General features: G+C 38.3%; 1 protein-coding gene across 4 annotated transcripts in view; it reads left to right on the top strand.

Moving 5' to 3' along the window:
• dok7b (docking protein 7b) overlaps positions 1 to 16,648 on the top strand; it is a 228,770-nt gene that overhangs the window by 30,499 nt on the left and 181,623 nt on the right. The gene's annotated exons all lie outside the window — the stretch shown is intronic.

Genomic DNA, 16,648 nt, shown 5'->3' with positions numbered 1-16,648 from the left:
CAACAATTCTTTACAAGTACAGTAGACATCACAAGCAGTTCTTTCTGTAATAGCAATGGTTAATGTGAACTTTTCTTCTTAGTTTTAAGATTTTTCCTTGTCATAATGTTGTGAATTTTTCTGAGTTGTGGATAAAGTAGCGATTCAAGTAGTGATAAGGAACAAGATAACAAAGTTTCTGTCTGTATGAGTCAAGGATCCAATTACAACAGTGTCATACAAATAAGCATAGGGAAGATTTGTTCTGTCATGCATTACTGTTAAAAAGTAGGGTTTGATTTTGGTAAGTGATATGTGAGCATAAAACTGTGTTTTGCTTTACTATTTAGTATCAATTTTTTTACTATAATTGGTAACAGTTTAGTTTAGGTACTGTAAAAATGTATCTATTACTTGTTTACTTTTATGTACCAAGACTAGTGCTGGGCGGTATACCGGTTCATATCAAAAAACGGTTTTTATTTTTGTTATGATATGGATTTGTCTTATACCGGAACACCGGTTTAAATAGCCTAAACAACGTTCGGAACGTGGTGCAGCGGGAAACTGTTTAAGGGGGGACCATTTTCACTGCTGCACCGCAAAACAGGAATGCTGCAGAATACATTCATTAGTGGAGGTATTGAGCACTGAAAATGGAGAGAGAACATTCCTAAACGGAAGCTGTAGCAGACAATAAAGTTGAACATGATGACACAGAAGAACTTTTTAACGAAAAAAGGTACCGTGTCTGTTGTCTGAAGATACTTTGGTTTTAAAAGTTCAGATACGGACCATTATGTTCCAATGTGTGAATACTGTTTCTATAATACTGGACTACTAGATAATACTGCAAGCCAAGTTGTACTTTTTTATTTTTTTTTTCAATACTGTGTAATGTACCTGGTTACTGTTTAATAGTGTGACGATGCCGGTTCCCTACTGACTCCCTCTTCCCACATGGGAATCTGTTGAACCAACACCGTTGATAGTTATGACCAAGATGAGCTGAGAAATCTCATTGAAGTCAGGGGTGGTGGAAAGTGCTCAAATGCTTTTGTTAAAAACAGTCAAAAGTAAAACTGAAAGTGTCCATTGTGCAGTGTTCTGAAAAATACAGTACCCAAATAAATAGCAAATCCATAAAACCAGTGAAACGTGGGGATAAAATCCATAATAAATAAATCTGTTAAAATAGAGGTTAAAATGCAGTCTCTCCGATCGCAGCACAGCACCTTCTGTCTCCAAGTGGTCACCCTTTATGGGCGTTGCTGGCGGAACCTTTGCAGCACAAACTGCTTTCTGCCAACTCCTGTGTTGGCTGCCGCCACACTGCGCAGTCAGACCGTCTGAGATTGGCACACCTCCCGTCTTCCTTCGCGCTCACTCAGACACTCCTTGGATCCATTGGGTAGTCTTACATTTCGTTCGCCCCACTCTACACACTTAGTTAGTGGGATGAACCAGCCCTTAGATCGCGTAAGCCTGAGCTCGCTCACAGAGCCCCAGCTTGTGCTGCCTTCACCTTCCTGGTGTCTGGATCATCTCCCATGACTGCCTTTTTCCTTCTTTAACCTCCTTGTGTTCTATCTTTTCTTTTTTGCTTTCCCCTATCCTGCCGGCTCATAAGTATACATCTCCGTCGGCGCAGTGCTGCAGTAAGCCGATGAATCAATAGAGAACGATCAGGTGCGACTCGCCCCAATCACCTCATCAACTCCCAGCAGTCGTGCAATTGCGCCCACGGATACAGGAAATGGCGAACTGGATTTAAAAACAGACCTTTTTTTTTTTAAGCCGCAGACCCTCTATGCCACAAATAGCATTATAAATGCAAGTTGCAGTTTTATTATTTATGTATGTAGCTTAGCTTGAAGCAAGGTCCATATTAATGCAATTTGCCTTAATGACAGTTCAGTTGGTAAAGATGTCATCACCAAGTTGCACTTGTTTTATTTTTTTTATTTTGGTGAATACTGTGTAAGGTACCTGGGCTTGAAGTTTTGAAGTAATAGTATTATTACTGGAAGTTGCACTATTATTTTTTTATTGTTACTATTTATTAGTTTAAATATTATGCAGTTTAATGATGGTAAAGTTGTTAAAAAATGTCACTTTAACATGTCAGTGGACAGATATTGTTAACATTAACAGAAAGTGTAGTTCGTTTACATAAAATATTTACTATTTATTCCTTTTCTAAGACATGTTCAGTGCAATACAACTTTTGACAAGCACCTCTGGATATTTTACGAAGTCTAAATGCATCTTTGGATGGTTGACAATATGTTGTCAAAATTATAGTTTAAGTTTTTGCAAAATTTGTTCAATAAAAAGGTTCTATATTTTGACTGCATCTCTTGATTAGTGCCACCCCCTTGAAAACTATCACTTTATGGGGCCATGCAAACCTGGATTAAAACTTGTGTGCACATTAAAATGTTTTTTTTTGTACAATGTACAATGCTCATTACAGTGGAATAGGTTATTCTTAGCCAGTCTACTGAAGTAATAGTGCAGTGGAAAATGTGGTTAACATCCATTCATGCATGGGTAAAAAAATACCGTTGAATACTGTGAAATCGGTATAATTTAGAAAAATACCGTGATATAGAATTTTGGTCATACCGCCCACCCCTAACCAAGACCTTAACAAAGGCTTCTTTTGGTCTCCATAACATTTATAAAACATCAGTAGATAGGTTATTCATCTCTGTGCAGTATACCATATTGACATCACGGCAAAAATATTTGTTAATATGAAGGATTCACAGGTCTTGCACTAAATACTGTGTGTAATATCAAGTGAAATGTGTCTCATTTAAGCCACCTCAGACCACTTCAAATTGCAGTTTTGTTGGTAGGTCACATTGCAAAGATGAATAAACACTTTAGTGATGCTATGTAAGTGTTATGATGACCCGAAGAAGTCTGTGTTAAATTCTTGTTATGTAGTGTGACGTTATGTAGTGTGAGTAATAGATGCATTTCCTCAGTACCTAAACTATAGTAATGTAATTATTATAAAAACCCTATAATATACTATACATCTCACAATCTAAATATGTACATGTTACTGCATATTGATCAATAACTGTAAATTGTCTCTATATGTGTGATTGTGGCTTTGTGCATTAGAATATGGGGCAAGGACATGCTCCCAAATGTATGTGTTCTTGTCTTTGAAAAGGCAGGTTCAGAAAGTGAATGGGTGGATGGGTTTAATATAAAAATATTACTGTAAATGCTGTAATAATAATTAAGTATTTATCAAGCTTGTCTGTATGCCTTTAGAGTTAAAAATAAAGTTTAAATGAGCAGGTCAAGGTCCACAAAAAATGAAAACCACAGTCAGCACTAAAAGGTGAAGAAAAAATGTGCTTATCAAGAAATTAGCAGAAATAAAGAAGGCAATTACTTAAATATTACAATACTTAAAAACAGATTAAACAGGTGAGGCAGTTTCTGTATTCAGTTCTAGAATGATGCAAATGTATGGTAGGAAGAAAGAAGCAATTTAAAAGTATTTTGAGTCTTGAATACAGAAGAACATGGAGGGACTCAAGTACCAGACTGTAATGTGGAATAAAATACAGTTAGTTTACTTAAGATGGGTGATAAGAGATAACATTTGAATGCCATTATAAACAGAAATCTAAACAGACAGACACAATGTCACACAAATATTTCAGTAAAGGTTGTCATTCAAATGCAGATTAGAACAAAATACCTAGAGGTCATTCTAAAAATATTACTAAAGCAACTCATTTACAAGTAAAGCAAAAAGCTTGAACAACGAAAACTGAAATAGGTAGCCAACACATACATTCTTCTAGAACACAGATGATAGCAATGATTAATATTACTCCATATTATAATAACCATTGCTATTTATTAATTTTGTTTCAGTTTCTTAACATTATGTTTTAGAGCATAATTAAAATTGTTTCTACCAAGGTCACATTTGGAGAACCTTTGAGCATGAAGAAGTAACACATTTGGCATAACATGATTTCTGTGTAAGGTTACTGGACTTACTTTTTTAAATAGTGTTATGTTAGTGTTTATTTAAACTATTAGTTGTCTTTCTCAATCTTAAATAATTTAGTTATGAGGCTAATTTTGTACTTAATGTTGTATAGATATTTGGCATGCAGAGTATTAGTGGTAATATAGACATGTTTTACAGTACCCAGAGAATCCAAAGAGGTTGCTTGCTGTGCTGTGCTGCAAATGGCAGCTTTTTTATTTGCAAGTATGCTAGTTGCACCATGTTGTAATAGGAAATTGGTTCCCATGCAGATCTGAGATTTCAGTGTGTTCTTGATGTATAGTATACTAAAAGGAAATAATACAGTTTGCAATGATTTATAAAGTCTGTTTTGATTATACTATTTCAATGTCCTATCTGGGCTTACACAGATTTGTAAAGTTTTGAAAATATCAGCTGATTCCTGCCATTTTTCAATAATCCTATCGAAATGCTGGGTCAGTGAAAAATGGTGTATTTAGTGCATTTTAATAGAGAAAACTGGAATCCCTTCATATTGTAGCTTTAGTCACTCAACATAATTGACCGTGCTGGACCATATTAGAAGTAAAGCAACAACTAAAACTGAAAACAGCAATGTGGACATAAAATCAGAAAACAATAGAGGCAACTTGGTCTGTTTTTATTCTTTCCCAATGCCCTTCATATCAACTCCCTAACTGAGGTTATGGTCACAGATGTCACAGTATAAATCCTCTGACATGCCAGGAAGCATGGGGTGCCTGAAATACACACATACCCCCAACAGCAGTAGCTTAATACATTTCTGAAATACCAATATCCAAATAAAAAATGGAAAAATGCACTTTACAATGATGCTCTAGCTAAATATCTAGCAGAAAGAAGGATAATACAGTAACTTAAAAAATAACAATCAAGAAAAGAAAAAATAACAGTTTGCTTTAATTGATATTGATTAATACAATAGCAAGACAAAATAATGTTATGTAGGTAAATAATACAGCAGTGTCAGAAAAAAAAATATGGATCCTAATTATGTGAAGATAATACTAATCATAATAATTATAAGGAATGTACTAGTAATCGAAGTCCTTTTTTATGGTAGTAATGACAGTATTAAAAGAAAGAAACTTTAATAGTATTAATATTAACATCTTATTAATATTATTAAGAGTTGTGGTAGTGACAAAAGAACATAATTATAATGACAATAAAATGGATAATAAAAATATAAATAAGTGGAGTAATATAATAATAATAATAATATAAGATAGCAAGACATAATAATATTAATTGCAACAAGCATTAAAGGAGTGCTACACTTTAACAAAGATTTTCCATGAATTGTCCTTACGATATATTCATATCTATTATTAACATCAGAAAGCCTGTCCTCAGTCTCTGCCTTAGTCCTTATTAGATCCTCTCATTGTTTTAAAAATAAGATTTAAATGTTTTAATTGTTTTGCTTCTTGTGGAGAGGGGTAAATGTAAATGTTCCAATTAAGAACATCACTTAGCCTGGTTTGGAACAGCAGTCCACATGTGTCTGCAGTTTGCAGTCACTGTTTCACAGCAAAAAGGCAGCTCTTTTTCCTGCTGGCACAATGGAGAAACCTGGAAGAATTAAAATCTTACTGTTTAATATATATATATATATATATATATATATATATATATATATATATATATATATATATGTATATATATATATATGTATATATGTATATGTATATATATATATGTATATGTGTGTATATATATATATATATGTATATGTGTATTGTGGTAAATAGGGGGGCGCTCTCGCTCCCTTGAACCCCTGTCCACGACTCCAGACATCAGGTAAAAGTCCAAATTCTGACTTTATTAATTTGCCACAGTGCACAAAGCACACTCTCCACCACAATACTCATTAAACTCACACCAATACGATCAATAAACAATCCTCCAGCTCCCAGATGCATTGCCACCCTTCCACCCAGCTCAGCTCGCCATCTGGGAGCTCCCACAGTCCTTTTATACTTCCTGACCCCGGAAGTGTTCTCAATCCCCAGTCCATGTGATCCTCAATCACTTCCGGGTCAGGTAAAAGCTCTTCTCTTCAACCCGGAAGCCCGTCGCTTTTCCTATGACGAACTTCCGGGTCATAGGGCACAAAGAAGTCCTCGGTTCTCCCTGCAGCTCCCTCTTGTGACCCCCATGGCATCCAGCAGGGCTGTGCATAAAAACCACATTGTTCATAATGCCCTGCTGGTCTTCTGGGGACCTCCATGCTGCAAGGAGAGCTCCACCTGGCGGCTTGGGGGTATTGACAGGGATAAACGGCTGGCCATCCTTCACAGTATTCCCCTTCCAGCGACGAATTATTATTCGGAGCGGCATGCCCCGAGAGGGAAGTCTTCCTCCAAGAGGACGTCCTGGTTGAGCCTTGATTGACACGAATATCTTGGTCCCTGGAGAACCTAGGGGGAATATTAGCACAAACTGACATCTTGTCCCCCTCTCTCCAAGGATAGTTCCACCAAATATGGCCCAACCTTCGGCACTCGTAACACTGCCTATGTCCTCCTGGTATTCTCCCCCTGCGGGACTGAAAACAATTAGGAAATGTTAGGTCCGCCCCTTGTCTTGCTGGGAGAGAAACCCCTGCCGCCTCTAACAGTGCTTTCTCTATTTCTGCTTCTATCCCTTTCTTGTCAGGAGACCCCCGTTTTATTTTCGGAATCTCCTGCTTGATCTGGGGCATGTCCACAGTCTGAGTCTCTCTACTAGATGAAGAGAGCCCCTTTACTGTCTGCACCCCTCTTGATTTACAAGTTACCGGTGGCGGCGTCTTAAGGGCCATCTTGCTCCGGGAATCAGCACTATCTAGCTGCCTCGGATCGATTAGCCCTTCCGCTGACCACTCGGTTACCATACCGGCCTCTCTTGTAGGATACGCCGTGTATTGGCACCTGCTACTTATTAAACACGGGCCCGGATCACACCGCGTCCCTCTATTATGTACGATACGGGTCTCGCCTACCTGTATCGCCGCATTATTCATTACGGGAGGCTCCCCACCAAATCGCCGCACGTAGGCCCTCACCTTCTCCAACGGCGCTTTAGCTGCAGCTCCCAACTCTCCGACGATCTTCTCAATGGTCATCAGGACCTGTAAAAAACTTGCTATGGGCTCGATTAAGCACTCGAGTTCCCGTACGTCAATATTATTTATTTCGACCGGCATAAGACTTACTTCCTCGTCTGTCTTCTCTGCCGGCCGGGAGCCAATGAGCACGCCCGCTTCAGGCACGTGCTCTGGACAGATCTCGGAGGCTTCTGGGACTTGGAGTTCTCTTCACAAGTTGAGGATCGGGCCGCTTCTTTTAGCCGGCTGCGGTCTGTCTTTTTTCCTTTTATCACATCCCGAACAGCCATTTCCCGAGCCTCCTTACCTTTTTGAGCGGTGAGTAGTGCTCCGCTCGCCTCCCCCTTCCCCTTCTGAAAGTCCGAGTCCGTTCCTTCGGGCTCAAAGGCGCAAACAGCGGGACGCGGACCTCCTCCTTCCCAGAATGCACCGGGTTTGTTGCTTTGTCCCTCGTCAGCTGCCGTCATGCGGAAGACATCTCGTAGGTGCTCCGGCTTCGACAGGAGCATGCCATCGTCTTTGGGGCAGTTTCCTTTTCCCCGTGGAGCCTCCAGGGGATCATCTCTGAGGTACATGCACGGAACAAAGTGAGTAATTAGAAATGGATTATCCATAACGTTTCCGACACGTACCTCAGAGTAATCGCTGGTCCCTGGAGGTTTCTCCTGACTTATAAGGCCGCTCCTTGACTCCTCCCGAGCGTTGGCCATTGCACCTAAGGCACTCCCGCTGGCGTTGTCGCTTTGCTTGCCCTTCTTCTTCCCCATTTTGGACTCGGCTTTCTTTATGGGTTCCGGCGATGCTGTGATGATTCCTGACGCCGTTGTCTGTTCAGGGTTCGTTTCCCACAGAAATTTTTGTTTCAGGTCCTCTGCAAACGACGCTAGACTAGAGTATCCTGCTGGCTACGCCACTGTGGTAGATGGGGGCGCTCTCGCTCCCTTGAGCCCCTGTCCACGACTCCAGACACCAGGTAAAAGTCCAAATTCTGACTTTATTAATTCGCCACAGTGCACAAAGCACACTCTCCACCACAATACTTATTAAACTCACAATACAATCAATAAACAATCCTCCAGCTCCCAGACGCGTTACCACCCTTCCACCCAGCTCAGCTCACCGTCTGGGAGCTCCCACAGGCCTTTTATACTCCCTGACCCGGAAGTGTTCTCAATCCCCAGTCCATGTGATCCTCAATCACTTCCGGGTCAGGTAAAAGCTCTTCTCTTCAACCCGGAAGCCCGTCCCTCTTCCTATGATGAACTTCCGGGTCATAGGGCACAAAGAAGTCCTCGGTCCTCCCTGCAGCTCCCTCTTGTGGCCCCCATGGCATCCAGCAGGGCTGTGCATAAAAACCACATTGTCCATAATGCCCTGCTGGTCTTCTGGGGACCTCCATGCTGCAAGGAGGGCTCCACCTGGCGGCTTTGGGGTATTGGCCGGGATAAACGGCCGCCCATCCTTCACAGTATATATATATATATATATATATATATATATATATATATACATACAGTGGTGTGAAAAACTATTTGCCCCCTTCCTGATTTCTTATTCTTTTGCTTGTTTGTCACACAAAATGTTTCTGATCATCAAACACATTTAACCATTAGTCAAATATAACACAAGTAAACACAAAATGCAGTTTTTAAAAATCCAAACCTACATGGCCCTGTGTGAAAAAGTAATTGCCCCTTGTTAAAAAATAACCTAACTGTGGTGTATCACACCTGAGTTCAATTTCCGTAGCCACCCCCAGGCCTGATTACTGCCACACCTGTTTCAATCAAGAAATCACTTAAATAGGAGCTGACGGACACAGAGAAGTAGACCAAAAGCACCTCAAACGCTAGACGACATCATGCCAAGATCCAAAGAAATTCAGGAACAAATGAGAACAGAAGTAATTGAGATCTGTCAGTCTGGTAAAGGTTATAAAGCCATTTCTAAAGCTTTGGGACTCCAGTGAACCACAGTGAGAGCCATTATCCACAAATGGCAAAACATGGAACAGTGGTGAACCTTCCCAGGAGTGGCCGGCCGACCAAAATTACCCCAAGAGCGCTGAGACGACTCATCCGAGAGGTCACAAAAGACCCCAGGACAGCGTCTAAAGAACTGCAGGCCTCACTTGCCTCAATTAAGGTCAGTGTTCACGACTCCACCATAAGAAAGAGACTGGGCAAAAGCGGCCTGCATGGCAGATTTCCAAGGCGCAAAACCACTGTTAAGCAAAAAGAACATTAGGGCTCGTCTCAATTTTGCTAAGAAAAATCTCAATGATTGCCAAGACTTTTGGGAAAATACCTTGTGGACTGATGAGGCAAAAGTTGAACTTTTTGGAAGGCAAATGTCCGTTACATCTGGCGTAAAAGGAACACAGCATTTCAGAAAAAGAACATCATACCAACAGTAAAATATGGTGGTGGTAGTGTGATGGTCTGGGGTTGTTTTGCTGCTTCAGGACCTGGAAGGCTTGCTGTGATAGATGGAACCATGAATTCTACTGTCTACCAAAAAATCCTGAAGGAGAATGTCCGGCCATCTGTTCATCAACTCAAGCTGAAGCGATCTTGGGTGCTGCAACAGGACAATGACCCAAAACACACCAGCAAATCCACCTCTGAATGGCTGAAGAAAAACAAAATAAAGACTTTGGAGTGGTCTAGTCAAAGTCCTGACCTGAATCCAATTGAGATGCTATGGCATGACCTTAAAAAGGCGGTTCATGCTAGAAAACCCTCAAATAAAGCTGAATTACAACAATTCTGCAAAGATGAGTGGGCCAAAATTCCTCCAGAGCGCTGTAAAAGACTCATTGCAAGTTATCGCAAACGCTTGATTGCAGTTATTGCTGCTAAGGGTGGCCCAACCAGTTATTAGATTCAGGGGGCAATTACTTTTTAACACAGGGCCATGTAGGTTTGGATTTTTTTTCTCCCTAAATAATAAAAACCATCATTTAAAAACTGCATTTTGTGTTAACTTGTGTTATATTTGACTAATGGTTAAATGTGTTTAATGATCAGAAACATTTTGTGTGACAAACATGCAAAAGAATAAGAAATCAGGAAGGGGGCAAATAGTTTTTCACACCACTGTATACATACATATATACAAACCGACAATGAAGGTGCCTGGGTGATCTTTACCTGGTAAGTGATATGCACTTTCAATTGTTCGACTTTATTTAATATAAATATGTTAATTTGGATCATTCAAAAAATGAACATTTTAATTAATAAAGGAATTCCATTTCTAGCCACAAATATAGTATCAGACCATGAAAGGTTTTTTAACATGATCGGTTATCTGGATGAATCTAAACTGACTCTGGTTAATACAGCATATGCACTTCTAATATCAGTGATAAAGAATTCATAGTAGAAGCTTATGAATAAATTATAATCATGAGCTTTCACACTCGGTCTCAGTGAAATAATGCCTACTTGGCTAGCTCAAGAAACAAATGTACGCCTGTTCTTTCTAATTAGTGTCAAACTTCCAGCAATCCTGTGGTCCACTAGTAACGTAATATTTGCTAAAACAATAGAGCATACTTTAAGTGAGGGTTGCTTTTAACAGCTATATATGTATATAATAATATAACATTCAAACCTCCTTTAATAAATTTTAACATTCAGCACTAGGTGTTCAATCATTTAGACATATTTATATGGAGAATGTTCTTACATTCTGTGAATTGCTATGTCATAACTGTAATATTCCAGCTGTGCATAACTTTTCTTATGTATAATTTAGAAATTTTCTGCATAATAATTTCTATAATTTTCCTCATCTTTCACCAATCTCTATTCCAAGAGCAATACTGATTAGTTCTGATGAGGATATGGGTAGTATTTTTTTTAGATTTTATCAATAAATTTTAAGGAGTTCACCTGTAGAATATCTCAGTGGATGATAAATGAAATTCTAATAGAAAAGTAATTTCTTAAGGAATAGAAATCAGCTATTCAGAAAATACTTTCTTCAATTTGAACAGGGCTTACCATAAAATTGTATTTTGGGAACACATATCCTGTATAATAATGTACCCAAGGACAAGAATTAAAATTGGAATTGTTCAACAGGCACCTGCTTCATTGTATCATATGCTTTAGGACTACTCGGATGATTTTGGGGTAAAATTTTTGCACATGTTTTGGATGGCCTCAGATATAAAAATCACTCCCTAACCCTTAACCTTAATATTTACAATAACACCAGATGTGATAATATTATCTAAGGGGAAATCTATTGAGATATCATGGTTAAAAAAATTGTTTTGCATAATTAAAAGAATCTAATTCCCCCTCTTAAAACTCAATGGAAAAGTAATGCCTTATATTATCTTAAGTTGGAAAAAATTAAATTTCCTCTCTTAGGGATGTTTCAAAGTTTTTTATAGAAATTGGAAAGAAATCATTAATATTATTGTAAAACAGCATTTGCGGTCTTTGCTTATTCTTTGCTGTGATTTTAATATACAGTATATCAGGATTGACTGCAGAGAGGAAGGTTTTGTGTTTTCTTAATTTGTTGGGTTTTTTTCGTGTGTGCTTTTTCTTGGAATGCAATGTTTCTACTGCTGAATTTCTCGCTTAAGTTTATCTTTGACTGAATTGTATACTTCCATCTGTTTTTTATTCTCTTGTGTCTTTTTGACATCAAATCTTGTCATATCTAATACACTTTTATTAGTCTTTGTTAATTCTGACAACATCGTGTACAGTATGTGCAATTCATTTTTTGTAGCATGAGCCAAAAAAAAAAACATTTGCAAATTGCATGTTGTAACTTGAAACAAAATTGTAAAGACTGACTAAGAAATGAAAATGACCAGTAGAGGAAACATTAAACAAAGCCAAAAATGAATCTAGAGGTGTATCCTAGTATTTGTCATAACCAAATCGCTAAATAAATAACTGTAGTAAGTAGAGCAAAAGCAGAAATTTAGGTCCCATGAATTTTAAAGATGCTTACACAAGCACAAAAGATTTTTTTTAAGGATAACTGTAAACTTGGATGATGACGTTTCTGATGCAGTTGATTTTATAGTGTCACATCGATGGTGTTAATTGCATCACTTCCAGAAATACACTCTGTAGCTATTGATATCTCATTGTGAGTATGGCAACTGGCAACATTCCAAATTCATTTATTAATAGCTGAAAGCAATATTAATTATAAAAATATGTTCAAAATATGCTACATAACAAAATTTTGAAAAACAGGCCAGCTATACAAGGAAGCTGAAACAATCCCTTATTACATTTTAAAATGCACAGAATCCTAACAGGTATCTCACAAGACACATTATTATCAAAACTCTATAACTATTTAAAAAGCTAGATTTAACACAGAGTCAGAGCAATATAATGGTGAGGAATGTAGGTAGTCATCTTACTATAAACATTCTTCTTAGCATAAAAAGTTAAGACAGTGTAATAAGCAGCAAGCATTTTTAAGCAAGTGGATATCATGAAAGACTGCTAACAGTGTTTTACTTATTGTTTGCAGGGTAAGTACTGCCAAAAGAATTTGTGAAACTGAAACAAATCAATTTCTATACTAATTGAATGTTTCTGTCAATGAAAGTAATGTGCAATTCAACAAAGCTAGATTTTATTGATTACTATGACCGTGTCATGCTGTCCTTTATTATTAAAAGATGAGTAATTATATATAGAGTTTTTAACTTTAGGAGAGATTCTGATAGACCTAAAGTCAGGTTCATAAGTATTTGGAGAGTGACACAGTAGTCATAATTTACAGTTGATTTGAAATAAAGTAGTCATTGTGTGAATGAAGTATAGACTTTCAGCTTTAATTTAAGGGGTTTACCAAAAATACCGTACAAGCCGTTTAGGAATGACAGGCATTTGTATACATACCCCCCTGTTTTCATGGGCTCAAAAGTATTTGAACAGAATAACATAATCATAAATGTGATGCTCTTTTTCAATATTTGGTTGGAAATTTCTATATAGTCAATGACTGTCTGAAGTCTGGAACCCATAGCTATCTTCAAATGCTGGGTTTCCACCCTAGTCATACTTTGCCAGTTCTTTACTGCAGCTGTCTTCAGTTGCTGTTTGTTCATTGGACTTTTGCCTTCAGCAAGTGAAACGCATGTCCATTTGGGCTGAGGTCACTTGATTGACTTGGCCTTTGAAGAATCTTCCACTGCTTTGTATTAAAAAGCACTTGGTTTGCTTTTGCAGTATGTTTTGGCTCATTGTCCAACTGTACTGTGAAGCGTCATCCTATCAGGTTTGCAGCATTTGGCTGAATCTAAACAGATAGCATAGTCCTGTACACTTCAGAATTCATTCTGCTACTTCTGCCAGCAGTAATATCATCAATAAACACCGGCCAATGCCATAACAATGCCTCCACCATTTTTCTCAGGTGATGTGGTATTTATTAGACCATGAGCTGTTTCTTATCTTCTCCATACTCTTGTCTTTCTATCATTCCGGTACATATCAATCTTAGTTTTCTTTGACCACAGAAAATTGTTTCAGAACTGGACAGACTTTTAAAAAATGCTTTCTGGCAAAGTTTAATCTGCCCTTCCTGTGCTTCAGGTTTACCAGTGGTTTGCACCTTTTAGTAAACTCTCTATATTTACTTTCATGAAGTCTTCTCTTGATGGTAGACTTTGGCAATGATAGGTCTATCTCCTGGAGAGTGTTCTTGGTTTGGCTAAATGTTGTGAAGAGGTTCTGCAGCACCAGCTGTCTTCCATGATTGTCCAGGCCTTCTGGAAATCCTGTGCTCACCAGTGCATTCCTTCTTTTTCAGAATGTTTTGAATGGTAGATTTGACCACTAATTGTGTTTCTACTCTCTCTAAAGGGTTTGTTTAGTTTTCCTAGCCTACTGATGGCCTGTTTTTACTTGCATGGACAGCTCTTTGAACCTCATATTGAGAGTTGGCAGTGATAGTTTCCAAATGCAAATTCCATGCTTGGAATCAATTCCAGACCTTTTACCTGCTTAATAGTTAATGAAATAAATACGGAAGTGCTTCCACCTCGCTGTGGAACAGCATATCAGTCAAATGTCCAAATACTATTGACCTATTTTAAACAACAACTGGCTCAAGTAACACACCGTATCTCTTTATATATAAAATCCAACGGCTGCTTGTTTGTATGTCTGTCCTCTTTTCAAACTACTTCATGGATTTAGATTGGGGTTTTTTTTCTACAATTTGCTTGAACATTCCAGTTGATTTTGCGACTTCTTTCATTGCGCTATGTATCATAGTTCGCTTGCGGTACCGATTTATTTGCATGAATCTGAGAGACATGCAGCAGGCCGAAAGGAGGTGGGGCAGGGCCCTCCTCACCCATGTTCCAGCCCTGTGGCATGTACCTTACTTCTGCTTAGCTAGCGAACAAGAGAACTACTTGATGGATTTAGATTTGTTTTTTTCCCGTAATTTGCTTGAATATTCTGGTTGATTTTGCGACTTCTCTCATCACGCTAAGAATCATAGTTCGCTTGCAGGAGCGATATTTTCGCGCTAATCTGTGACAAAGGCTGTGGGCCAAGAAGAGGAGGAAGTGTGACGTCAGGAGTCAGGAGTAATATATATATATATATATTAAGTGCAAAATTCTTTTCTTTTTTTTTTTTTTCTTTTTCCTCTTTTAAAGACTATATTGGTAACAGATATCTCTATCTTTTAACCTTAAAGCGCCACTGCATGGGGGCTTGATGTGCTTTGGACGTGCTCTGTCTCTGGGTATGTCAGAGGACTGGGACTGCATGAAGTGGGTTTTAGCCTCACCTGGGGAGGCAAAAGGGAGAGTGGGGGGTGAAGGGGAAGAGAAAGAGAGCAGGCTTGATCTATATCTAATCTATCATCTCAATCTTTATAATTATAACTATCAACGTAATAATAAGCTGCATGGCAACAACTCTTGGGGGAATAGGAAATTAAGACCTAAACTATTTCACTTCCAGTTAAGACTATAATATGACACCAAAAACTCAGAATCAGTGTCTCCATGATGGGACAGTTAACTTCGTAAGCTGGAATGTTAAAGGCCTGAATCACGAATTAAAGAGAAAAAAAGTACTTTCTCACCTAACAGGTCTAAATGCTAAAATAGTATTTTTACAGGAAACCCACTTACTAAGTAAGGATCAGTTCCGCTGCAAAAGACTGGACTGGCCAAATGTTCCATTCTAGTTTTACAAAGAAAACTAGAGGGGTGGGAATTCTCATACATAGAACAGTACCATTTGTAGCATCAGATGTAGTATTGGATCCTGAAGGGAGATATGTGATGGTCATGGGAGACTTATCTAACTGTAAAATGATTTTGATAAATGTTTATGCACCTAATGTTGATGATAAGGAATTTATACAAAATTTATTTGCATCCATTCCCAATCTGAACACTCATAAACTTATAATGGCTGGGGACTTTAATTGTGTTCTAAATCCACTTTTAGATAAGACTTCCTCCACAGGGGAACGCAACTAACACCGCAAAGATAATTACAAAGTTTATAACTGATCACAACTTATCAGATCCCTGGAGGTTTTAAACCCAAATTCAAGAACATATTCTTTCTACTCACCAGTACATCATTGCTACTCAAGGATTGATTACTTCTTTATAGATAATAACTTCTTGCCTAAGATTAAATCTTGTAAATACGATGCTATTGTTATTTCAGACCATGCTCCGATGATCTTGGAGCTGAAATTACTAAGCCCCATACACTCACCCGCAGATGGCGTCTCAATCCGCTTCTATTAGCTGACGAGAATTGTACTGAATTTATATCCAAACAAATTGAATTCTTTCTAGAGACAAATACATCCCCTGAGATCTCTGCAGGAATACTCTGGGAAACTCTTAAGGCCTTCTTAAGAGGACAGATTATCTCATATCTTTCCCACAGAAATAAATCCAGAGCGAAGAAAGTAGCAGAGATAAAAGCGAAATTACTAAAATAGATGAAGAACATGCCAGACTACCAAGCGAGACTCTACATAAGAGGAGGCAGGCTCTACATTCAGAATTAAACCTCTTGACAACTAAAGAAACCGAACAACTAATTTACAAATCCAGACATCATTATTATGAACATGGAGAAAGCTAATAAGCTTTTAGCGCAACAAATTCACAAGCAAGATATGCATACGCAATCTCGTAATTACTAACACAAACGGAGATAAAATCATCGAACACAAAAATATAATGTACACTTTTAGAGACTACTATAAATCCCTATATACTACTGAGTTTAAAGAAGACAATATACAATCTAATGCATTTCTGGATAAATTACAGATACCACAAATTGACGCTTTTAGTGTGGAGGAGCTCGATAAACCTCTGTCATTATCAGAATTACTGGATGCTATAAAGTCACTCCAAGGTGGAAAAGCAGCAGGCCCTGACGGCTACCCTGCAGAGTTTTACAAGAAATTCTCCGCTCAGCTAGCTCCCCTCCTATTAGCAACATTTACAGAAGCCAGAGATAACCAATCTCTTC

This window comes from Polypterus senegalus, chromosome 4 (genome assembly GCF_016835505.1).
Source record: "Polypterus senegalus isolate Bchr_013 chromosome 4, ASM1683550v1, whole genome shotgun sequence".
NCBI lineage: Eukaryota > Metazoa > Chordata > Cladistia > Polypteriformes > Polypteridae > Polypterus > Polypterus senegalus.
Note: the sequence above shows the minus strand (reverse complement) of the source record. Positions and strands in the feature narration are given on the sequence as shown.